General features: G+C 45.6%; 1 pseudogene; it reads left to right on the forward strand.

The window, feature by feature from the left end:
* LOC115892004 overlaps positions 1-11,055 on the forward strand; it is a 50,214-nt pseudogene extending 39,159 nt beyond the window's left edge.
* Positions 11,056-14,014: the final 2,959 nt, after the last annotated feature.

Below are 14,014 nucleotides of genomic sequence, written 5' to 3' on the forward strand. Positions count from 1 at the left end.
CTTGAACATCTGGGCTCAAGTGATCCTCCTGCCTCAGCCACATAAGCAGTTGGGATTACAGGCATGAGCCACCACACTCGGCTGAGCTCCCTACTACTTCCTGCTACGATAGGCTTTGTTCCTTTAATCCAGACCCAAACAGAGTAAAAAATTCTGTATATTCTTATAGTTTACTGAGTATTTCTCATCTTGTCTCATTTAATCTTTACAACAGCCCCATGAGATAAATATTCTCCATCTTATGGATGAGGAAAGTGAACTCTTCAGTATGAATTGATTTGCCCAGGGTCTTACAGGAGTGGGTGTTAGAGCAGAGCCCTGATCCTTCTGGCTTTGAGATCAGTAGGATGAAGTTGATCTTCCTTTTCAGATCTCTATTCTAGAACAATTCTGCATCTGTGATATCAGAGCTTTGTGAGCCTTCGTTGACTCTCTGAGGTGGAGATTGATTCAGATAAGGAAATTTCCCAAAGTCTTCCCTATACCTGCAGTTTTCCTGGGTGCCCTTCTTTGGGCTCTGGTATCTGCCCTCACTGTCGCAGGGCATCAGCCTCCCTTAGCCCACTTAAGAAATGTCTCTGCTTTTATTTATTTTAAGATTTTATTTGAAAGGATTCTCTTTTGACTTTTTTTTTTTTTTTTGGTTTCAAAATGACTGGACTAAGTGAGCTAAGCACCCCTTTTAGATTTATAATATCTTGTCTGGTCCATGAACACCCCCTTACTCTGAGTGTTTCAGACCTTGGGAACAAGAAATAGTTTCTCTTGGCCGGGTGTGGTGGCTCATGCCTGTAATCCCAGCACTTTGGGAGGCTGAGGCGGGTGGATCACCTGAGGTCAGGAGTTTGAGACCAGCCTGGCCAACCTGGTGAAACCCTGTCTCTACTAAAAATACAAAAATTAACTAGGTGTGGTGGCGGGATCCTGTAATCCTAGCTACTCAGGAGGCTGAGGCAGGAGAATCACTTCAACCCGGTAGGCGGAGGTTACAGTAAGCCGAGATCGCGCCATTGCACACCAGCCTGGGCGACAAAGCCAGACTCCTCCGTCTCAAAAAAAAAGAAATAGTTCCTCTTCCCCAGCTGACTCAATCTTAGTAGCACCACCTGCTGGCAATCCCGGGTATAACTAAAGGAGAGTTCCTTGGCTTGGGACCATCGAACTTACTTTGCTTCCATACTCCCTTAAAGCAGAGGTTCTCAACCTTTCTCAGTTTGTGGCACCCTTAGTTATTTAATAGTTTTTCACCCTAGACCAAAATAAATACCTAACAGTTCAATTTATTAAGTAACTGAATGGTCCACACAACTTTTTTTTTTTTTTTTTGAGACGGAGTCTCGCTCTGTCGCCCGGGCTGGAGTGCAATGGGCACAATCTCGGCTCATTACAACCTCCGCCTCCCGGGTTCAAGTGATTCTCCTGCCTCAGCCTCCTGAGTAGCTGGGATTACAGGCGCCTGCCACCATGTGCAGCTAATTTTTGTATTTTTAGTAAAGATGGGATTCACCAGGTTGTCCAGGCTGGTCTCCAACTCCTGACCTCAGGTCACCTCGGCCTGACCTCAGGTCACCTCGGCCTCCCAAAGTGCTGGGATTACAGGCATGAGCCACCACGCCCAGCCAGTCCACACAACTTAAAAAAAAAAATTTCCTGACAGCAATAACTTCATGGTCCACACAGCTTAAGAAGTGTTTATGCTTTAACAACGTTGTAGCTGTTTGAAAAAATAATACACAAATATTGAAAGAGAGAATGTCTTTATTTCATTCTAACTATACTTACTAATGGAATATGTGCCTGTTGGAATTGCACAACTTCTCAAAATTTGGTATCAGAATGGACACCTACACACTCATTTCCTGTTACATATTGGTTTTCTTATGGTATTTGCTTTTGTCATAGCAACTATTTAAACCCAGCTTTGTGAAAATACGATGTTATCTATCAAAAGGATTGTAGAGGGAACTAATGTTGAAACAGTAAACAATTTTGAGCTAGTAGTGTACACATTCTCCAACAGATATTGCTGTTTTTCTTCAAAGAGTTAAAATAACCCTCATTGTGCCCCTCTGAGTTCACCACAGCCACCCACAGTCCCTGAGAGCACAGTTTAGGAACTGTGGCTTTAGAGACTTTTGAAAAACTATGAAATCTCTTGTATGTTTCTATGTTAATGTCTACAAGTTTTCTTCATATGTTCAGATTCATGCAAAGTATGATTTCCAGCAAATTATAAATATTGGCATTTAAAATAAAACTGTTACCTCATTTAAAAATGTATTCAAATGAGATCTAAATACATAGCAATCTGATACACAAATCATTCATTTAAAAAATACCTGACTTTGTCCGGACGCGGTGGCTCACTCACGCCTGTAACCCCAGCACTTTGGGAGGCCCAGGCGGGCGGATCATGAGGTCAGTACATCAAGACCATCCTGGCGAACACAGTGAAACCCCGTCTCTACTAAAAATACAAAAAAATTAGCCGGGTGTGGCGGCAGACGCCTGTAGTCCCAGCTTACTCGGGAGGTTGATGCTGGAGAATGGTGTGAACCCAGGAGGCGCAGCTTGCAGTGAGCTGAAATCGTGCCACTGCACTCCAGCCTGGGCAACATGCACTTCAGCCTAGGTGACAGAGTGAGACTTGTCTCAAAAAAAAAAAACTGGACTTTGGGAGGCTGAGGCGGGCAGATTGCTTGAGCTCAGGAGTTCAAGACCAGCCTGGGCAACACGTGAAACCCCATCTCTATAAAAACAAAACAAACAAAAAAATTCGCCAAGCATGGTGGCACATGCCAGTAGTCCCAGCTACCTGGGAGGCTAAGATTGGAGGATCACCTGAGTCCAGGAGGTCAAAGCTGCAGTCAACTGTGATCACACCACTGCACTCTGGCCTGGGTTACAGAGTGAGAGACCCTGTCTCAATAAATCAATACAGGAGCATGGGTAGGGCTGGAGGCAGATGGGGTGGGCCTTGCCCTGGGGATGGAGCTATGGGCCCATAGGACCCCTAGCCACTTCCTAGTTCCCCTTACCCCTACACCCCCCCCAAAAAAAACAAAAAACAAAGTGCTATTTTTTTTTTAATACAGTACTCTCGGCTGGGTGTGGTGACTCATGCCTGTAATCCCAACACTTTGGGAAGCTGAGGCGGGCGGATCACCTGAGGTCGGGAGTTCTAGACCAGTCTGACCAACGTGGAAAAACCCCATCTCTACTAAAAATACAAAATTAGCTGGGCATGGTGGCGCATGCCTGTAATCCCAGCTACCCAGGAGGCTGAGGCAGGAGAATCACTTGAACCTGGGAGGCGGAGGTTACGGTGAGCTGAGATCGCGCCATTGCACTCCAGCTTGGGCAACAAGAGCGAAACTCCATCTCAAAAAAAAAAAAAAAATGGAGTAGTCCCCCCTTATTTATGGTTTTACTTTCTATGGTTTCAGTTACCCACAGTCAACTGAAAATATTAAACGGAAAATTCCAGAAATAAACAGTTAATATGTTTTAAAATTGTATGCCATTCTGAGTAGCATGATTAAATTTCAGGCTGGGCTCAGTGGCTCATGCCTGTAATCCCAACACTTTGGGAGGCTGAGGTGAGCAGATCACTTGAGATAAGGGGTTCAAGACCAGCCTGGTCAACATGGTAAAACCCCATCTCTATTAAAAATACAAAAATTAGCCAGGCGTGGTGGTGTGCACCTGTAGTCCCAGCTACTCAGGAGGCTGAGGCAGTAGAATTGCTTGAACCTGAGAGGCAGAGGTTGCAGTGAGCCGAGATCGCACCACTGTACTCTAACATGGGTCACATGGTGAGATTCTGTCTCAAAAACATAAATAAATAAAAAATTTCATGTTGTCCGCTCCATCCACCCTTTGTCCAAAGTATTCACACTGCAAATGCTACCCGTCCATTAGTCACTTAGTAGCCATCGTGGCTATCAGATGAAAAAGCATAGTATATCTAGGGTTTGGTACTATCCATGGTTTCAGGCATCCACTAGGGGCCTTGGAATGTTTCTCCTGAGGATAAGGGGGGACTACTATAGTCATAAATCTCATATCATTCTTATAATATTCATTTTTTCTTCTTGATCTTGTGTTTCTATTCCATTTCTCTATAGAATTTAGTTTCTATGCCATTTCTTTATAGAATTTTATTCTAGTGTAATATATTTTTATAATTAAAGGCTTTATGGATCATCTTGTCATACTTCTCTGCCATATACATTTATGCCATATATATGTATAAATATATACATAAATTTATATTTATGTATATAAATTTAAAATTTTGGCCAGGCGTGGTGGCTCATGCCTGTGTAATCCCAGCACTTTGGGAGGCTGAGGTGGGCAGATCACTTGAGGTCAGGAGTTCGAGACCAGCCTGGCCAAAATGGTGAAACCCCATCTCTACCAAAAATATAAAAATTAGGCCGGGCGCGGTGGCTCAAGCCTGTAATCCCAGCACTTTGGGAGGCCGAGATGGGCGGATCACGAGGTCAGGAGATCGAGACCATCCTGGCTAACACGGTGAAACCCCGTCTCTACTAAAAATACAAAAAAAAAACCTAGCCGGGCAAGGTGGCGGGCGCCTGTAGTCCCAGCTACTCCGGAGGCTGAGGCAGGAGGATGGTGTAAAACCCGGGAGGCGGAGCTTGCAGTGAGCTGAGATCCGGCCACTGCACTCCAGCCCGGGTGACAGAGCAAGACTCTGTCTAAAAAAAAAAATATATATATATATATTAGCTGGGTGTGTTGGTGGGCACCTGTAATTCCAGCTACTCAGGAGGCTGAGGTGAGAGAGTCACTTGAACCTGAGAGATGGAGGTTGCAGTGAGCTGAGATCACGCCACTGCACTCCAGTCTGGATGACAGAGTGAGATTCAAAAAAAAAAAAAAAAAAAAATTATCTTTACAATGATGAGCTCACAATTGCCCAGACAACATAAATATCTTAAAATGTTCATACAATGCCAGGGGCAGTGGCTCACGCCTGTAATCCCAGCACTTTGGGAGGCCGAGGTGGGTGGATCACTTGGGGTCAGGAGTTCAAGACCAGCCTGGTCAACATGGCGAAACCCCGTCTCTACTAAAAATGCAAAAATTAGCTGGGGATGGTGGCGGGCGCCTGTAATCTCAGCTACTCAGGAGGTTGAGGCAAGAGAATCATTTGAACCCAGGAGGCGGAGGTTGCAGTGAGCCGAGATTGCACCACTGCACTCCAACCTGGACAACAAGAGCAAAAATCCGTCTCAAAAAAATAATAATAAATAAAATAAAATGTTCATACAACATTATTATTATTATTATTATTATTGAGACAGGGTCTCACTTGGTTGTGCAGGCTAGAGTGCAGTGGTACGATCCTGGCTCACCACAGTCTTGACCTTCTGGGCTCAAGTGATCCTCACACCTCCACTTCCTGAGTATCTGGAACTACAGGCCCCCACTGCCATGCCCAGCTAATTTTTTTGGTGGGGTATGGTGGGGGCAGCAAATTTTTTATTTTTTTTATTTATTTTTTTTGGAGATGGAGTTTCATTCTGTCGCCCAGGCTGGAGTGCAGTGGTGCAATCTTGGCTCACAGCAACCTCTGCCTCCCAGGTTCAAGCAATTCTCCTGCCTCAACCTCCCAAGTAGCTGGGACTACTGGCACATGCCACCACGCCCAGCTAATTTTTTGTATTTTAGTAGAGACTGGGTTTTACCGTGTTGCCCAGGCTGGTCTCGAACTCCTGAGCTGAGCTCAGGCAATCCACCCACCTCGGCCTCCCAAAGTGCTAGGATTACAGGCATGAGCCACTGCACCCGGCCTAATTTCTTAATTTTTTTGTAGAGATGGGGGTCTCACTGTTTTGCCCAGGCTGGTCTTGAACGCCTGTGTTCAAGCAGTCCTCCCGCCTCAGCCTCCCAAAGTGCTGGGATTTAAACATGAGCCACTGTGCCTGGCCTTTTTTTTTTTTTTTTTTTTTTTTTTGAGATGGCATCTCATTCTGTTGCCGAGGCTGAAGTACAGTGGTGCAATCTCAGCTCACTGTAACCTCCGCCTCCCGGGTTCAGGCGATTCTTGTGCCTCAGCCTCCCAAGTAGCTGTGATTACAGGTGCACGCCACCACGCCCAGCTAATTTTTGTATTTTTAGTAGAGATGGGTTTTACCAGGTTGGCCAGGCTGGTCTTGAACTCCTGGCCTCAAGTGATGCACCCACCTTGGCCTCCCAAAGTGCTGGGATTACAGAGGTGAGCCACCATACCCAGCCAAATTATTTTATAGAAGTAAATTTTATTGCAAATGCAGAAGCATCTATGACATGGATAGGTTTTGTTTTGTTTAGTTTTTCTAATTAGGTCAGGTAAGCATAAATTAATATTGTTTATTACTATAACAAGGGAGAGTTTAATGCCAGTTCTGTTCCTGCTTTTTGTTTTCATGCTGAGAAAACTTGTTCTCATAAGTAAGTAGATGGGAATGGAAAGAATTTTGTTAAAACAGGAATTTTAAAAATTTCTTCTGGCAGGCCGGGCGTGGTGGCTCAAGCCTGTAATCCCAGCACTTTGGGAGGCCGAGACGGGCGGATCACGAGGTCAGGAGATCGAGATCATCCTGGCTAATACGGTGAAACCCCATCTTTACTAAAAAATACAAAAAAAAAAACTAGCTGGGCGACGAGGCGGGCGCCTGTAGTCCCAGCTACTCGGGAGGCTGAGGCAGGAGAATGGCGTAAACCCGGGAGGCGGAGCTTGCAGTGAGCTGAGATCTGGCCACTGCACTCCAGCCTGGGCGGCAGAGCAAGACTCCGTCTCGGAAAAAAAAAAAAAAAAAAATTTCTTCTGGCCAGACGTGGTGTCTTGTGCCTGTAATCCCAGCACTTCGGGAGGCCGATGCAGGCAGATCACTTGAGGCCAGGAGTTTGAGACCAGCCTGGACAACATGGTGAAACCCCATCTCTACTAAAAGTACAGAAATTAGCCAGGCGTGGTGGCACATGCCTGTAATCCCAGCTACTCGGGAGCTGAGGTAGGAGAATCGCTTGAACCTGGGAGGAGGAGGTTGCAGTGAGCTGAGATTGTACCATTGCACTCCAGCCTGGGCGACAGAGCGAGACTCCATCTAAAAAAACAAACAAAAAAATTCTTCTGAATTATATGCCAAGAACCAAGGTGTTCTGTCATCAAAATTGATTTTTTATGTGTGAATTGACAACTTGCTAAAGTCCCCCAACTTTGTTGTTTCTAAAGAATTGGGGCTGGGCGCGGTGGCTCAAGCCTGTAATCCCAGCACTTTGGGAGGCCGAGACGGGCGGATCACAAGGTCAGGAGATCGAGACCATCCTGGCTAACATGGTGAAACCCCGTCTCTACTAAAAATACAAAAAACTAGCCGGGCGAGGTGGCGGGCGCCTGTAGTCCCAGCTACTCCGGAGGCTGAGGCAGGAGAATGGCGTAAACCCGGGAGGCGGAGCTTGCAGTGAGCTGAGATCCAGCCACTGCACTCTAGCCTGGGCGACAGAGCAAGACTCCGTCTCAAAAAAAAAAAAAAAAAAAAAAAAAAAAAAAAAAAAAAATTGGAAACCATTTGAGAGGAGCTATTGTAAGAGGGGACTTCAGCCTTGATCATTAGCCTTCAGGAGCTCTCCCTCAGGAAGATCAGATTTAACAGTTTTTGAGAAAGTTGAGATTCTGAAATGCTCCACGGCCTGCTTACCCTTTGGAAAGACTGTAAGGAGTAGAAGTACCCAACAGAACACCACAGCTCTACGATACCTAATGTGTGGTTTTCTCTAAAAGGCTCAATTTGAGGACTTTTAAAAATATCTTCTTTCTTTGGCCGGGCGCGGTGGCTCAAGCCTGTAATCCCAGCACTTTGGGAGGCCGAGACGGGCGGATCAAGAGGTCAGGAGATCGAGACCATCCTGGCTAACATGGTGAAACCCCGTCTCTACTAAAAAATACAAAAACTAGCCGGGCGAGGTGGCGGGCGCCTGTAGTCCCAGCTACTTGGGAGGCTGAGGCAGGGAGAATGGTGTGAACCCGGGAGGCGGAGCTTGCAGTGAGCTGAGATCCGGCCACTGCACTCCAGCCCCGGCGACGAGTGAGACTCCGTCTCAAAAAACAAAAAAAAAAAAAAGAGGCCGGGCGCGGTGGCTCAAGCCTGTAATCCCCAGCACTTTGGGAGGCCGAGACGGGCGGATCACGAGGTCGGAGATCGAGACCATTCTGGCTAATATGGTGAAACCCCGTCTCTACTAAAAAAAAAAAAAAAAATCTTCTTTCGGCCGGGCGCAATGGCTCACGCCTGTAATCCCAGCACTTTGGGAGGCCAAGGCGGGTGGATCACGAGGTCAGGAGATCGAGACCATTCTGGCTAATACGGTGAAAACCCCGTCTCTACTAAAAATACAAAAAAGTTAGCCGGGTGTGGTGACAGACACCTGTGATCCCAGCTACTCAGGAGGCTGAGGCAGGAGAATGGCATGAACCCGGGAGGCGGAGCTTTGCAATGAGCTGAGATCACACCACTGCACTCCAGCCTGGGCAACAGAGCACGACCTCTATCTCAAAAAAAGAAAAAAAATCTTTTATAGGAATGGTTCATATTTCTGGGGGTCTGCTGGCACAGAAAATGTGAGTCTTACTTTAAATATGGAAATAGGTTAAATATACTGAGTTACTTTAAATATGGAAATAGGTGAAAATACTGTTCCTTGTTCTATATAGTCCCTTATAATTTTTAGAACACATTTATATACATTATCTCCTTTGATCTACCACAACACCATGTGGTAGGATAGATGGATGTTATCTCTAAAGCACAAATAAGGAGTGGATCGGAGGGGTTTTTGTTTTGTTTTGTTTTTTGTTGTGTTTTTGAGACAGAGTCTTGCTCTGTCGCACCAGGCTGGAGTGGAGTGGCGTGATCTCAACTTACTGCAGCCTCTGCCTCTCGGGGTCAAGCAATTCTTCTGCCTCAACCTCCTGAGTAGCTGGGACCTACTGGCAACACCACCATGCTCAGCTAATTTTTTTTTTTAATTTTAGTAGAGACGGAGTTTCACCATGTTGGCCAGGATGGTCTTGATCTTCTGGCCTCGTGATCTGCCCACCTTGGCCTCCCAAGGTACTGGGATTACAGATGTGAGCCACTGTGCCTGGCCTTTTTTTTTTTTTTGACATGAATTCTCGCCCTGTTGCCCAGGCTGGAGTGCGATGGCGCAATCTTGGCTCACTGCAACCTCCGCCTCCCAGGTTCAAGCGATTCTCTCACCTCTGCCTCCCCAAGTAGCTGGGATTACAGGCACATGCCACCACTCCCGGCTAATTTTTGTATTTTTAGTAGAGACAGGGTTTCTCCATGTTGTCCAGGCTGGTCTAAAACTCCTGACCTCAAATGATCTGCCTCGGTCTCCCAAAGTGTGGGATTACAGGCATGAGCCACCGCATGCGGCCAATCACAGGCTTTTTGTGTGTCCTCACTCACAGAGCTCTGGGTGGCAAGCTGGTGCTGGAATCTCAGTCTTCTGATTCCTTATTTCTCTTTCTTCACAAGAAACTAACTCAGTAGATTCCAGCATTCCTTTTTCTATCACTACTGGGCCATGAACTCTTTCTTATTGCTTTTTCCTTCCACAGATTCATGAAATCTTAATGATATCATCAATAGCTAATTAGATCTGACCTTAATTACAAGAAGCAAAAAATAAATATTGACAAATTGTTAGCTTGTACAATTTTATCAAATTAAAGGAACAATTTTCATTCAGAATTTTCTAATAAAAAATAATGATAATGGCCTCTATTTCTTGTATTCTTTCTTATTTACATGGCAGACACAAGAGAGGGCCCATGTTAATAGTCTGAAGACTGTCATTCCTATGAGGATCCCATACAGGACCAGTTGAGAGAACCTTCATTACAAGCTGGGGTTATCTCGTCAAGAACCTTGAATTTGTGTGGTACTCTGTGTTTCTGTAGTCATAACATTTGGAGCAATTGTGGGGCTGGGAACTTAGAGCTTTGCTTCTCTTTCAATGTGTGGAGAGCACAGATCCTGGAGAAGCTAGAGCCTAACCCCTCTTATGCTCCTTAGGATGGAGTCCACAGAGAAGTGTGAAGCCATCATCACCCACTTTAATGGAAAATATATTAAGACACCCCCTGGAGTACCAGGTGAGGCATCTGGGGCTCAGGCTGAGAGGGCCACAGGTTGTACTTCCAGTGAAGATTCTGGAGCAGCTTTGCATGAGTGTGCCTGGGCCACATGAGGTGGGACTCAGCTGCCCATTTCCCTTCTCTCTTGGCAGCCCCATCTGATCCCTTGCTTTGCAAATTTGCTGATGGCGGGCCAAAGAAACGACAGAACCAAGGAAAATTTTGTGCAAAATGGACGGGCTTGGCCAAGGAATGGAGACATGGTAAGAGGACCTCTGAGGAGACAGGAGTACTAACGACATTAAGTGGAATGGAAATGATCATGGCATGATTTCTCTGAGCTTAGGTGGAAAGCTTGAGAGCTACAGTATGTAATTGAGAGATGCTGGCTGTTAACATACTGCCAGTATGTTCTCGAGTGGGGCTTTGTGGCCTGCAGAATCAGAAAAACTCTGAAACAGCTGTAGTGAGACTTGTCCAGGCTTTAATTTGTTAAACTAAAACATTCCCAGCCTTGGACATTCTGGACCGGCTCCTGTTCTCACCCAAGGGCTCACAATGTGAACACTGTGTTCTTCTTTATAGGGCAGCATGGCCTTGACCTATGACCCCACAACAGCTCTTCAGAATGGGTAGGTTATTTTATATAATCAAGCCACCTGATAATGATAATGGCCTGTGTCCAGACACTCAAATGTTTCATCTTAATTCTCTCTATTTTGAAAGTCAGGGAGATGTTGGCTGTGCCTATCAGTGGGCCCTTCCCTTGTGGTTTCCTGTGACTCATGTACTGATTGAGGTTCCTTCCCACAGGTTTACCCGCCCCTTATAACATCACCCCCACAGGATGCTTGCTCAGTCTTGCACTCTCCCCATACCTTTCCTCTCCTGTGTCGTCGTAGCAGTATGTTCATGCCTGAAAAAGGGTGTGGTGGTTTTTCCTACTGTTGTGCTTTAAGTGAAGTAATATTAAGGCTAGGAACTACTTGTTTTTTCTTTTAATCATATTACACAACAATTTACATAACAGTGTAAAAGATGATCTGTGTGTCGTGGTCCATATATGGTATATAGTTTTTAACTGGTGTCCTCTTACTCCCCCCTCCACCAACTCACAAGTAAACTCATGTTAATGTCCTGTGTAGCATTTGTCATATTTTTTCATATGATTATACACACATGTATAGCAGTTGGAGAGCTGTTTATTTTACAAAATTGGACTATATTAAATATATTTTTACATTCACTCATCTCACTTAACAGTATCCTACACCAGTGATTCTCAAAGTGTAGTCCCTGACCAGCAGCATCAGTATCATCTGAGAATTTTTAGAAACAGAAATTTTAGACTCCCCTCCAAATCTACTGAATTACAAACTCTGAGGATGGGGCCCAGTGATCTGGGTTTTTGTTTATTTGTTTGTTTTGTTTTCAGACGGCATCTCGTTCTGTTGCCCAGGCTGGAATTCAGTGACGCCATCCTCTGCTCACTGCAACCTCCGCCTCCTGGGTTCAGGCGATTCTCCTGTCTTAGCCTCTGGAGTAACTGGGATTATAAGCATGTGCCACCACGCCCAGCTATTTGTTTTTTTTTAGTAGAGACAGGGTTCTCACCATGTTGGCCAGGCTGGTCTCAAACTCCTGGACCCTCAGGTGATCCGCCCTCCTCAGCCGCCCAAAGTGCTGCACCAGGCCCAGCCGTGATCTGGGTTAACAAGCCCTCCAGGTTGATCCTGTTGCAGCCTACTGTTGAGATCCTCTGCTCTAATTTTATGCTTTTTAATGGTGCATTATATTTCATGCTGCAGAATGCCCAGAACTTCTTTAGCTATACCAATACGGGGGCATTCACTTGATTCGTTTTTTTGCTGCTATCAATAATGGCTCCACTAAACACCCTTGTGCTGTATTTTTACATATGCGTGCTTTTATTTCTGGGGGCTATGAAGGTTCCCAGGAGTTGGATTTGCTAGGTGAATGCTGTTATGGATTTTCAGTTTTTGTATGATGTTGGCCAGATGGCTTTCCACAAAGGGCTGTGTCACCTGCCCATTCACCAACCCTGTATGAAAAAGTACCACGTTTCCCTTCGGCATAGGTGGCTACTGCTCTTTTTAAATTTGTTCCTGTCGTGCTGGGGGCTCGGTGGCTCACCTGTACTCCCAGCAGTTTGGGAGGCCGAGGCAGGTGGATCACCTGAGGTCAGGAGTTCGAGACCAGCCTAGCCAACATGGTGAAACCTAGTGTCTACTAAAAACAGAAATTAGCTGGGCATGGTGGTGGTCACCTGTAATCCCAGCTACTCGGGAGGCTGATGCTGGAGAATCACTTGAACCCGGTAGGCGGAAGTTGCAGTGAGCCGAGATCGCGCCACTGCACTCCAGCCTGGGTGACAAGAGTGAAAACTCTGTCTCAAAAAAAAAAAAATTGTTCCTGTCTTGATGAATGTAAAGTACATTGTTATTTTAATTTGCATGTCCCTTACTAGAGGTGAATTTAATCATTTCATTTGTCATAGTTTGATTTGCTTCTGTCTGATTGCTATTCATATGCTTTGCCCATGTTTCTATTTGGTTATTTGTTCTTTTCTCATCAACTTATAAAAACTCTATGTAAGTATTAATCTTCTAAATGTTATCTTTGTTACAAATTTTTTTTCCAATTTTATTTTTTGGCTGTTGACTTTGTGGTCCTCAAACTTCAGTGATGTATCAGAATCACGTGGAAAACTCATTGAAACCTGGGTTGCTGGGCATCACACCCAGAGTTTCTGGTTCAGTAAGATGGGTGGAAGGCAAGAATTTGCATGTCCAACAAGTTCCCAGGTGATGCTGCTGCTACTGCTGCTGGTCCAGGGACCATACTGTGGGAATCACTAGTTTTTGCCATATAAAAGTTTAAAATTTGGCCAGGTGTAGTGGCTCATGCCTGAAATCCCAGCAGTTTGGGAGGCAGAGGCAGGCGGATCACTTGAGCTTAGGAGTTCGAGACCAGCCTGGGCAACATGGCAAATCCCCCATCTCTACAAAAATATGAAAATTAGCCAGGCGTGGTGGTGCATGCCTATAATCCCAGCAACACAGGAGGCTGAGGTGGGAGAATTGCTTGAGCCCGGAGATTGAGGTTTCAGTGCGCTGTGATCATGCCACTGTACTCCATCCTGTGCAACATGTCTCAAAAAAAAAAAAAAGTTTAAAATTTGTGGATAGTTTAAATTTGTCTTTTTCTTGTCGAAATAATTTTTGAGACTGGCGCGATGGCTCACACCTGTGATCCCAAGCCACTTTGGGGAGGCCTGAGGCGGTGGATTCACAAGGTCAGGAAGATCAAGACCATCCTGGCTAACACGGTGAAACCCTGTCTCTGCTAAAAATACAAAAAATTAGCCGGGCATGGTGGCGCACGCCTGTAGTCCCAGCTGCTGGAGAGGCTGAGGCAGGAGAATGGTGTGAACCCGGGAGACCATCCTGGCTAACACAGTGAAACTCCATCTCTACTAAAAATACAAAAAATTAGCCAGGTGTGGTGGTGGGCACCTGTAGTCCCAGCTGCTGGGGGAGCTGAGGCAGGAGAATCTTAGAGACCAGACAGACCAGACTCTGTCTCAAAAAAATAAATAACTTTTGAATTTCCTGTCTTTTTTTTTTTTTTTTGAGACGGAGTTTCACTCTTGTTGCCCGGGCCGAAGTACAATGGCCCAATCTCAGCTCACTGCAACCTCCGCCTCCCGGGTTCAAGCGATTCTCCTGCCTCAGCCTCCCAAGTAGCTGGGATTACAGGCATATGCCACCATGCCCAGCTAATTTTGTATTTTTAGTAGAGACGGGGTTTCTCCATGTTGATCAGGCTGGTCTCGACCTC

The sequence above is a fragment of the Rhinopithecus roxellana genome, chromosome 10, assembly GCF_007565055.1.
Source record: "Rhinopithecus roxellana isolate Shanxi Qingling chromosome 10, ASM756505v1, whole genome shotgun sequence".
NCBI lineage: Eukaryota > Metazoa > Chordata > Mammalia > Primates > Cercopithecidae > Rhinopithecus > Rhinopithecus roxellana.